The 11,872-nt window shown below is 57.0% G+C and overlaps 1 protein-coding gene and 1 pseudogene across 1 annotated transcript in view; both read left to right on the forward strand.

Moving 5' to 3' along the window:
- The window catches only part of LOC134563112 (zinc finger protein 345-like), a 147,136-nt pseudogene that overhangs the window by 79,590 nt on the left and 55,674 nt on the right, over positions 1-11,872 (forward strand).
- The window catches only part of LOC134563094 (zinc finger protein 239-like), a 67,728-nt gene that overhangs the window by 45,483 nt on the left and 10,373 nt on the right, over positions 1-11,872 (forward strand). The window lies entirely within an intron of this gene.

Here is an 11,872-nt window from a genome sequence, read left to right on the forward strand (position 1 = left end):
TGATTTCACCAGTCCAAGAGAGGATGAACAACTTGGGCAGTCTCTCCTGGGGAGGGTGCCAAGCTTCTCTCACAGATGCACACTCCGGGCAGGGGTTCCTTGACGTTCCCAGATCAAGGTCCAGAGTCGGTTCCGATGGTCTTCAGAGAAGGGGAAGAAGGAAGGAGGAGGATGAGAAAAAAAAGCAAAAGCAGAAAAGCGGCAAAAAAGCAGCAGGCAAGCAGAAAGCAAGCAAAAGCCCGCAGCAGCAGCAAGCAGCAGCAAGGGGGAGGGGCGCGGCTATTAGACAAAACAACTGAGAGCACGGGAACAGAAACACAAGATTGGGATACAAAGCACTGTCACCCCAGGACACCATCACTGGCATATTTCCAGAGACATTCCCCCGAAGGTGTGCCCCAGGGGGTTTGGTAATTCCTCAGCTTTAATCTCATCCTGTTCCCAGCTTTTCGGCATCCGCGAATCCCCCCCGCCCCGATCCCAGCTAGATGGAGAAGAATTCCTACCCGTAGGAGGTGAGCTCATCACATCTGCGGATGCTCCCGTGGGACAGGAGGTCAAAGCCGGGAACCTCCTGCAGCGTGTGGAGACCTGCGGAGGGATTGGATCCACGGAGACCCACGGAATTGTGTCCCAACACCAGGGAGCCCCATTGCAACCCCTCTGGAGCCCCAGAATGTGATGGAGACCCACAGAGTCTCATCGCAGCCCCTTGGATCCGCATGGATGCACATCCCAGTGCCCCAGATGCCGGCCCAGTCCCAGGGATCCCCAGGGCAGTGCCACAGTTGCCATCGCAGGCGCACACATCCCCCAGGCCCGGCTCCCCGCGCTGAGCCCCGCTCTGGCTGTGCCGCTCCTGCAGCATCTGCAGCTCCCTGCTGGCCCCGTGCCGGTGCCGCTCCTTGCGCTGCCTCTGCCTGTGCCCAGATCCCGCCTCGGCTCCGGCCGCCATCCCCGGCGGCTGCGGCCCCGCCCGGCCCCGGCTGTGGCGGCGCTGGAAGGGGATCCCATCCAGGGAGCCCACGGACACCAACGGGGGAAGCCCGGGCCGGGCTCCGGCAGCGCCACGGGCAGGGACCGCAGCGAGAGGAGAACTGGGGGGACACGGAGATTTGGGGGAACTGGGAGATCACGGGTGGAAGAAAGGGGGACCGGGGAAAACTGGGAGAACGGAGAAGCGGGTTTGGGGATTGCAGGAGGGAGAAATGGAGAGGCTTTGGAAGGGGTAGAGGTGGAATGGGTGGGGTTAAGGGGGTCCCTGTATCTAGGAAAAGGAGCTCCAAGGGTCCCCGGTGTCCCCACTCCCAGCACAAGGCGGGGAAACCCGGGATAGCTGGGAATAGAGGTCCCGGATGTCCTCAGTGTAGAGGAAAGGAGGGGCTGGGTGCTGAGAAAGGCAGGAATAGGGGTCCAGGGGATATCTGGCTCAAGGAAAGAGGTGCTCAGGGGGTTGGGAGAGGGGAGATGGCCGGGAAAGGGGTGTAGGGGTTGTTGGTGCCTGATAAGGGTGTACAGAGTGGAATCCGCTCCCACGAATGGGCGTTCGGGGGGATCGCGGAGCCCAGGAATGGGGGTTTAGAGACTACTCGGTGTTCCGGAATGGGCGATCAAAGAGTCCCGGTACCGGGCGCCCCCCTCACCTTTCGCCCGTCCTCCCGGGGCCCCGGGAGCGGCCCCGGCCCCAGCGCTAGAGCCATCGCGCTGCTCCGCTGCGGCCCCGCCCACAGCCTGGCCCCGCCCCCAGGGCCTCCTCCGGCTCCGCCATTGGCGCCGCTTTTTCCTGCCCACCAATGGCAGCGCGCGTCTTCTGTGTCGTCACCGGTCTCCGGGCAGATCCCGGCGGCGCAAGCTGGGAAGGCGGAAGTGAAAGTGCCCGAGGGAGCGCGGGGGGAGGGCAGGGCGGAATTCCAGGGAATTCCCCGGGATCCCCTCCTGGCATTCCCCGGGACCCTCCTCGGCCACGCACTGCGAGACCCCCGGGCCGGGCTGTGCTCAACTCCCGGGGCCTGCGCTCAAAGCCAGCCTGGAACCCGCTGCCTTCGGCCCAAAGCCCGGCAAGCACCGCCAGCCGCCGATCCATTTTCTCCTGCGGCTGCGGCTCCCGGCCCCGGCGGAGCAGGACTGGGCGCTGGGACTGCCATCCCTGATTGCCAATCTCCTGCTCCCGCTCTCTCCTGTGCTCTCCCTTTCCTTCGGGTGATCATCAATCCCCGAGCGGCTGCAGAGCCCCGTGCCCAGCTCGGCTTTCCCAGGAAAGGGAGGCCTGGGGGTGCGGTGCCCCGGGCTGGGCGGGAATGGGGTCCGGGGGTCCCGGGGTGACAGAAACAGGGGGTACAGGGGCTGGGAGAGGAGGATCCCCGGGAAAGGGGGTGCAGGGTGCTGTCGGTGCAGGATAAGGGGGTGCAGGGGGTCCCGGAGCTGTGGAAGGAGATGCGGGGGTGTCCCAGTGCCCAGGAATGGGGATTCCAGGGGTCCCAGGGGGGCTCCCCAAAGCCCCTCCCAGGGGGGAGCAGGAGCTGGGTCGGGATCTGTGGGGAGAGAAAAGGGGGTGACCCCGGCCTGGGGGGACATGGGGGAGTCACACGCGCTCCGAGGGCGGGACACGCCCCTGGGGGACCCCCCCTCACCTTCTCCCGCAGCGGAGGCCGAGCCCCAGCCCCGGCAGACGAAGTCCAAGATGAAGCCCCCAAGCCCCGGCAGCATCACTGCTTCTCATTTCACTGCTGGTGGATTTGTTATCTTCTGTTAGAGCCAGGATTAATACTCGGGAGTTGGAGCTTGTATTCAGACTCAGATGTTTATTAATTCTTAACCATGTTACAGTCTCAGGAACCGTCAGTTCTGCTAACAAGTGAAAATTGGCCGTGTCTCTAACTCTTTCCAAGGTCTTTTAAGCGCTGTTTATCCAATAACGAGATGACACCTGTATTATTTATACTTTTAACCCAATAACAAAATACCAAAGCTCTGCAATATGGATCTTTTCACCCAGTTAGAAAAAAACACAAAAACCATGATAAAGAAGGTGAATAAAGAAGAACATAGCCTACAACCTAAATCCTCCATATTGCTTCATATATATTACCATACACTTAAATCTTAAACTCTAATTTTCCACCCTGTGATATCACACAATTCCATTCAAACTACACACCCATAATCCCAGAGCTATCACTCAATTTTGGAAGCCTGTTCCACGGCCATAAATCAAATGCAGATTCTGCTTGAAGGTCAGTGCCTTTTAGCACACAAAGCATGAAATTCTAAATTTCCAGGGTTCCAACGTCTCCCCCTCTTTGTTTGAAACATGTTTGAACCATGAAAACAGCTTTGACAGTTTTGCTTTTCTGGACTTACCACTCCCTGCAGTGCTAGGGAGAAACATCCTTGACTGAAGATTGATTTCTCTCTCTATAGCTACATTTGGCACAAAAGGTGATGTTTACAGAGCCATGGATGTCTAATTCCTCAGGGTCAGAAGATGCCTGGGGAAGGTGACTGGAATTGGCCAAGCATCTACTGGCATGCAAACTAAACAGGTGAAAAATGTCTTTCCTAGGGTTGTATAGGAAAAACAGATGTTGTCTAAGCCTGATGCTTTAGTTAAAGCCACCCAAAGATTTGTTTTAGCAGTGCAAATTTGCTAATTAGACAACTGCTGGCATTTGATTGGTCATCAATTCAAATCATTTCCCAGTGGAATTCCCATGGCAGTGGGTTGGGGGTGTCCATCCATGGAATTCTCACCTGACTGGGATGACAGTGAGATCTGGCCATGGAAATTCCATGGCAATTTCTGCATTCCCAAGCCCCCTTCCTGAATTCCACACTCCCAGAGGAATTCTCTTCCCCCTCCCACACACACCTTTGTGCTCCAGAGCCTCCTGACCACAGCTGATGTATTTTGGGAGCTCTTCCACACAGATGTGTCCCAGCTAATGCTTCATCTGCTCCACCATGATCCCTTTGGATTCCCAGCACCTCTGGGTGATCCAGGTGGCACCGTCGGACACTGCAAAGCTCCCGGATCCCAGCTGGAAGGAGATGAAATCCCACCCATTGTACCTGTACTGGTGGGATCCATGGACACTCCCTTGGACAGGAGGGTGCAGCTGGAAACCACGTGAACCATGTGGGGACCTGAGAACGAGGACAGAACGGACCCCTGGAGTCGTGTCCCAGCCCCACAGAGCCTCTTGCAGCTCCCTGGATTCTCATTCCAGCCCAGAGATCCCATCCCACTCCCAGAGATTCTCCCAGCCCCACAGATCCCAGCCCAGCCCCTGGCTCCCCCCACTCCCCCCACTCTGGTTGTACCAGCCCCGTCTCCAGGTCACTGTGAGCCTCATGCTGGTTTCTCTCCCTGAGCCAGGTCTGGTTATCCCAATATCCCAGCTCTGGCTATCCCAATATCCCGGCTCTGGCTATCCCAATATCCCAGTTCTGGCTATCCCAATATCCCAGCTCTGGCTATCCCAATATCCCAGGTCTGGCTATCCCAATATCCCAGCTCTGCCTATCCCAATGTCCCAGCTCAGCTCCCGCTGCCATCCCCGCTCTCTGCAGCTCCAGCCAGCCCCGCTCGCTGTCCCAGCGCTCACAGGGGTTCCAATCCATGTCCCCCACAGCCAAGGACTGGGGGACCCCTGGGCTGGGCTCTGACTGTGCCACTTCCAGGTCCTGCAGGGAGTGGAGAACTCGGGGGACACAGAGATTTGGAGGAGCTGGGGTTGGGGGTTCAAAGTGAGAGTTTGGGGATCCAGGGGGGTCAACTGGTCAAGGAAAGGGGGGACTTGTAGAGCTGGGAGAGCTGGGAAGGAGGTTCAGGGGCTCAGAGTCAGGGAAAGGGAGTGAAAGGACTGGGAGAAGTGGGATGGGGTGTCCAGGGAATCCTGTGCCCAGGAAAGGGGGTGCCAGGGCTCCTCAATGTGAGGAATGGAGGGGCTGGGGGCTAGGAAAGGTGGGGTGGCCAGGAAAAGGTTGTGTTGGTACTGGATAAGGGGTGCAGGGGGGTCTCAGTGCTGGGCAAAGGGGTAAAAGAGTGTCTTGGAGATGTAGAAGGGAGTCCCAGGGGGTCCTGGTGCCCAGGAAAGGGGAGTCCAGGATTTCTCAGAAAAGGGGGCACTAGGGTGGGGACACCCAGGATGTTTGGGGAGTTCAGGGGGTCTCTGGTTTTGCAGAAAGGTGGGACTGGGAAAGGCAGGAATGGGGCTCCCAGGCATTCCATGGTGTCCCAGGGTCAAGCACACGCAAAGTCTGGAGGCTGGGAGACAGGGGATGGCCAGGAAAAGCGGAGCAGGGGGTCCTGGTGTCCAGAAATAGGGGATTCAAGGGGGTCCCTGTGCAGGATAAGGGGAGCAGGGGAGTCCTGGTGCCAGGAATGGTGGTTCAGGGTCCCGCGGCCAGGGGTCCCACTCCCCCCTTGTCCCTCCAGCCCCAGCGCTGGAGCCATCGCGCTGCTCCGGGCAGGTGTGACAGTGACCGAGGGAGGGGTGGCGGGGGGAAAGGGGGAATCACTTCCAGTTGTCCCCAGTGAAGGCTCTGTAAATCCGAGTTAATCCCAGGTGCTCCCAGTATGTTCCCAGTCTCCCCCAGTATGGTTAAGGACACTCCCAGGATATCCCAGTTGCCCTCAGTATGTCCATACTCATTCCCAGACACTCCTAATTACCTCAGCATGGTTCACTTGCCCCCAGGATTATCCCAGTCACTCCCAGTATATCCCAGTTTTCACCAGCATGCATCCTTGTCACCATGAGATTTTCCTGGTTTGCTGAGCGTTCATACTAAAGTACAAGTGTGCACCTTCTCATGCTCATTCATGTAAACAGATCGTGTTTTGTAAATATTGTCATTGTTTCGAATTCCTTCTCCAAGAGAAAGGGAGGTTGAATGACAGCCTCCTTGACCAATGTGGGTGAGAGGTGGGAATGCCCACTCACCAATCCATGGTCACCTTACTAGAAGTATATAACAGGAAGTAATAAACAAAGCAGGAGGATTCTCCCTCCTGCTGCTCTGATCTCCCCAAACTCCGGCTCCGTGTGTCTTTTTGTGGCGAGGCTCACAGCAACAATGCCATGAGAGGATCCGTGCTGGATGATCCCCAGTGACCCCCGGTGGGCAGAGCCCCGGTGATCCGTAGTGCCTCGGATCCGTGTTGGGAACACACCTGTCTGGGGGCTCCACATCCTCCTGGGTCCCCGTGGACACCTGGACACATTAACAGACCAACATTAGAAATCCGTTGTGGAGAGCGCATTTGTTGACTTCTGACCCCAGAAAAATCTCACTTTTTGTGTCTTCTGATGACATCAAGCAACGCCAGATGGCCTTGGAGGTCTTTTCCAACATTATTCCATTGTTTCAATTCTCTCTGGCCTATGGGCATCTTCCACAGCAAATAGGGACACACTGGGTCCAAACCCACGATTCTGGAGACCCTCTAAGAAAGCATGGAAACCTTCTAAAAAAGGTTTTTCCCACCCACCCAAGCATGTGGATGCTCTGCCTGCAGGGAAATATAAATCCTTTTGTTTTGGCCTTGAAACAAAAAGGTTTCTGTTCATCCTTTTGAAAGCCTTTAAACTGGGGTAAAAATAAAGATGTTGAACTAAGTCATGGATGGGGATGTGGGGGACAATGACATGAGTGAGGCCATGAGAGGACATGGGGGACATGGATGGGGACACAGACATGGCTGGTGCCATGGGCAGATATGGACATGGTTGGGGACAATGGGGACATGCATGGGGACATGAACTGGGAGAGCATCAATGCCAGCACAGTGTGCCAGAACAGTGCCACCAGTGCACCTCAGCCATGGATGAACGCTGCCTGATGCAGTTGTTGCCACCTCATCCCCACTGTCACCACAGTGGTGTCCCAGCCAAATGTCACCCCCCACCAGCGCAGGACACAGAACTTGTTCAGCTGGGAACATCTGGGAACAGAAGGGAGTGACAGCCACCAGGTTGTCCCAGAGCCACGGGGCTCACCCCAGCCACCTCAGGGGACAGGGCAATGGTCAGTGTCACCCAGAGGGCCACATGGCCCCACGCTGGGTGTGATCAGAGCCGTCCTGGTGGAAGCATCCTCACAGGTGTGGTGACATTGTCCCCTAACGTGTGTCCTGGAGGCATCGTGTCCCTTCCCCTCCATACATCCCCAGCTCCTCCCCATGTCTCCCTGTCTCCCCTACTCTGTGTCCCCATCCCCTCCGTGTGTCCCTGTCTTGCTCTGTGTCTTCCTGTCACCATCTCCCTTATGTGTCCTTGTCCCCTTCCGTGTGTCCCCGTCCCTCCTCCCATGTTCCTGTCCGCCGCCCTCGGTGGGGCCAAAGTCGCCGAGGTTCCGGACCCATGTCCTGCAGGGATTCCCTGTGTCCTGCAGGGATTCCCTGTGTCCTGCAGGGTTTCCCTGTGTCCTACAGGGTGTCACCGTGTCCCTCAGGATGTTCCTGTAGCTGCTTCTGGTGCCGAGCGTCTGCGCCCGTCCCGGCACAGGTATGGAAATGCCACAACACCCTGGGACACACAATGACATCCCACGATAACCTTTGTCCTCTGATTTTGGCTTCTTCTTCCCCCATTTTGGATCCTTTCCCCCTCTTTTAGGCCTCTTCTCCCTATTTTGTGTCTCTTCCTCCCTATTTGGAGTCCTTTCTTATTTTCCATCTTTTCTCGAGTTTTGAGTGCCCTCCCCTTGCTTTTGGAACATTTCTGGGTGCATCGCCCGCCCTCCAATCCCCTCCCCACTCCTTAACACCCCTCATCCTCCCCCCCGTCTTCCCAGGCGTGCTCCCAGCCATGTCCCCAGCTGTCCCCCACGTCACATAGACCCGGTTCTTGACATCCTGGATGCCCTCAATTCCCTGGCCTGGAAATGTGGATCTCCTCTTCCAGGAGATCCAGAGCTTACCTGGCTTCCAGGGGACACCAGTGGCACTACGGCTTGGAGCGGATGGCCTGGTGGGGTTGATGGGAGGGGGTTTGGAGTCATGTTGGGACTGACCGTGGGTCTTGTCCCTTCCAAAGTGAGGAGTAGCCCCAGCTGGGGAGCCTGGGATGGACAAGGGCAGGAGAGGTTGGATCCTGGTCCAGATAGACACCAGAGCCATGGATCCCCCAAGGATGGACACTGGTCCACATGGACACCAGACAATGGATCCCAGCTTGACTCTGATTTGGACGGTCCCTGGCCCTGCAGCCCCCCAGCCTGGCCAGCCCCCAGCCCAGATGACCACAAGCCTGGAACCATCCTGTCCCAACCCACTGGCCCACCAGCCCATCCCACGAGTAACAACCCCAAAAACCCTCCAAAATAAACTCCATTCCAGAACATCGGTTCTGGGTGGTCCCTGCAGAGTGAGGGGGAAACTGAGGCACAGGCTGGGGGGGTGACCTTTCAGTGATGGGAGGGGACTTTAGGAGCCATCCTGGATACCCCAACCTTCCAACAAATGAGCACCTATCCCCCAAACTGACACCTGCAACATCCTGGGTCCCCCAGCTGCCATTTCAGAGGGACTCCAGGAGCCACCGTGATCCTGCAGTCCCTTCAATAAGTAACACGTGATGTCCCCCTGGTGTCACCGGTGTGTCCCTAGTGGGAAAAGCAGCCTCACCGGAGGAGGAGGAGGAGGATGTTGTGGTGGTTGTGGTGATGGAAGAAGAGATGAGAGTGTGACTAAAACTGCTGCCTGGTCACATCGGGGAGCTACAACAGGAACTGGGGCTGAGCATGGGTGCAGCAGTGGAGGTACCACAGAGGACCAGGGCCAGCACACGGGGAGAGTCCCCAAGGTCTCCTTGGGGGATGCTGGAGCCACAGCAGTGCAGAGGGTGCAGGGTCGTGCAGCATCCTCAGGGGAATGCAGAGGGATGGAAGTGGCCAGGTGTGATCCCAAAAATGTTGTTAACACCCCCCCCCCTAGGATGTGGGCCAACTCCTGCTCTGGGGTGCAGGTGACAAATTGGGGGATGGTGGTGACAAAAAGCACAGGTACCACCTGGGGGATAGCACAGAGAGGGGGGCCTGTAGTGCCACTGTGCCTCCCAAAGAGGGGCACCCCAGGGGGACAAAGGGGGCGTCAGCGTGTCCTCAAGTGGTTAGAGGAGCTGGGGGAGGGGAAAGGAAGCGCAGTCGGGGCGTGTTGGAAACACCTCCGGTCTCACCTGTGTCCATGGCATGAGGGTGGTGAGGCATCTTTCGCTGTGTCATCCTGTCCCCCTGCCACCGTGTCAATCTGTCTTCCTGGCAGTCTGTCCCCCTGCACTCCTGTCATTATGCTCCCCAGCACCCTGTCCCCTTGCCCCGTCACCCACTGTCATCTGTTATCACCCAGTGTCACCTCTACTGGGCAGCGAGGGGTGGTGGCACTTCCAGGTGACACCCCCACAGCTCACTGTTACCCATTGTCACCCATTGGCACCCATTGGCACCCACTGTCACCTCTGCTGGGCAGCGAGGGGTGGCAGCACTTCCAGAGGGCCACATGGGTGGCCAGGCTGATCTGAAATCGTCCCCTGTGACTTCAGTAGTCACACGTGACCTAGGCACACAGAGTGGTACTGCAATTGTCATTGTCACTGTCACTGCCACCGTCACTGTGTCCTGCGGGGACTTTGTGATGCTTGTATCCCCAATTGCCTGTTCTGCTTTTGCTGGATATTAAGCTCTACACCTTTAAGACCGGTTCCAAGAGTGAAGGGGGTGGAAGAAGAAGTGCAGGGTTTGTTTGCAGAAACTGCACTCACTCCTCTGCATTCTGCTCCTGGACTGTGTTGTCTGTGGATGGACAGTGAGAGACAGAGAGAGCTCTCCTTTGTTTTTAATGGGCTTTTAGCAAGCTGAGCCACAGAATTTCCCTGGACTGTTTTCTTTTTCTTGCAACTCTTTCAACCTGTTCTGGACTGAAAACCCAGAGAAACACTCAGAGCTCACACCTGTGACCCACTGGGGCCCAGGACAGCATTTTCCAGCCCCAGAGGGACTGATAAGAGAGTGAACAACCTGAGCTACCACGCATGGCAAAGACTTCCCCAATTTTGGAATCTCTCTTAACAACAGCAAGAGGTTCTGTTGTCTGATATTGTTCATTGTTTTGCTGCTTGTGGGCACTTTGCTTGTTGAATAAACAGTTTTTTCTCCTTTTCTCAAAAGAATTTTTTTCCTGGACCAGTTGGGGGAGGGGCTGCTTGGGTTTGCTTTCCAGAGGGACCCATTCAGAGGTTTCCTCACAAATTTGCACTAAACCAGGACACTGGTCCCTGTCCCCATTCCAGGTCCCATTCCAAATCCCCTTCTCCATTCTCAATCCCCTTCTCCATTCCCAATCCCCATTCCTGGTCCCTGTCCCCACTCCTAATCCCTGTCCTCATTCCCGGTCCCTGTCGCTGTCCCCATTCTTTGTCCCGGTCTCCACTCCTGGTCCCAGTGCCCATCCCCAGGCCCTGTCCCAATTCCCTGTCCCATTCCTGGTCTGTCTCTCCACTCCAGGTCCCATTCCTGGTCTCAGTCCCATATTCCCTGTCCCAGTCCCAGTCTGGTATCCCAGATCCAATTCTTGTTCCCTGTCCCCATTCCTAGTATTATCCCCAGTCTTTGTCCTGCATTCCCAGTCCCATTCCCAGTTCTGTCCCTTACTGCCAGTCCCATTGCTAGCCACTGTCCCTATTCCCAGTCCCACTCCCAAACCCTGTCTGTGTTCATGGTTCCATTCCTGATCCCTGTCCCCTTTCCCGGTCCCTGCCCCATTACCAGTCCCTGTCCCCATTCCCGGTCCCCATTCCCATTACCTATCCCCATCCCCATTCGTAGTCCCAGTCCCCATTCCCAGTCCTGTCCCCTATCCCGGTCCCATTCCGGGTCCCTATCCCTATTCCTGGTCCCATTCCTGTTCCCTATCCCCATTCTCACTCCCTGTTTACATTCCCCATTCCATTCCCAGTCGCTGTACTTATTCCCAGTCCCTGTCCCCATTGGTCCCCATTGGTCCCCAGCCCAATTCCCGGTGCCATTCTCCACTCCTGGTCCCATTCCCAGTCCAAGTCCAGTATTCCTGGTGCCATTCTTGGTCCCTGTCCCTATTTCCAGTATTATCCCCAGTCACTGCCTCGTATTTCCAGTCCCATTCTCCACTCCCTGTCCCCATTCCTGCTCCCATTCCCAGTTTCTGTCCCCATTCCAATTCCTCATCCCAGTCCCCACTCCCGGTCCCAGTCACCATTGCCAGGCCTTGTCCCAATTCCCTGTCCCATTCCCGGGTCCTCTCTCCATTCCTGGTCACATTCCCGGTCTCACTCCCATATTCCCTGTCCCAGTTCCTGTCCAGTATTCCAGATCCAATTCTTCCTCTCTATCCCCATTCCCAGCATTACCCCAGTGCCTCTCCTGTAATTCCAGTACCATTCTCGGTTACTGTCCCAATTCCTGATCTCCGCCCACATCCCCTGTTCCCATTCCCAGTCCCATTCCTATTCCTGGTCCCTGTCGCCATTCCCGATCCCTGTCCCCATTCCCAAACCCTGTCCCCACTCCTAGTGCCAATCCCAGTGCCCATTCGCAGTCCCATTCCCAGTTCCCATTCCCGCCTCTCCCATGGGGCCCTCAGGGCTCCCCAGCTCGGCCTGCCTGTGGCACACGAACCCTTCAGCCCTGCTGCTGCCCTTGCCCAGCTGCACACAGCACAAGGCTTTGGGCATTTCTCACAGGCCCCAGCTGGCCACAGCAGCCCCTCCTGCCAGCACCCGCTGTGCCTCACAGCCCTCCCTGCTGCTGGGGCCATGCAGGGGACACGGGCCAGCAGGAGCCTCCTGTTCTTGCCACAGGAGCAAGGCTGCAGCTCCAGCCTTTGGGCCCTGGGCCG

This window comes from Prinia subflava, chromosome 33 (genome assembly GCF_021018805.1).
Source record: "Prinia subflava isolate CZ2003 ecotype Zambia chromosome 33, Cam_Psub_1.2, whole genome shotgun sequence".
Classification (NCBI taxonomy): Eukaryota; Metazoa; Chordata; class Aves; order Passeriformes; family Cisticolidae; genus Prinia; species Prinia subflava.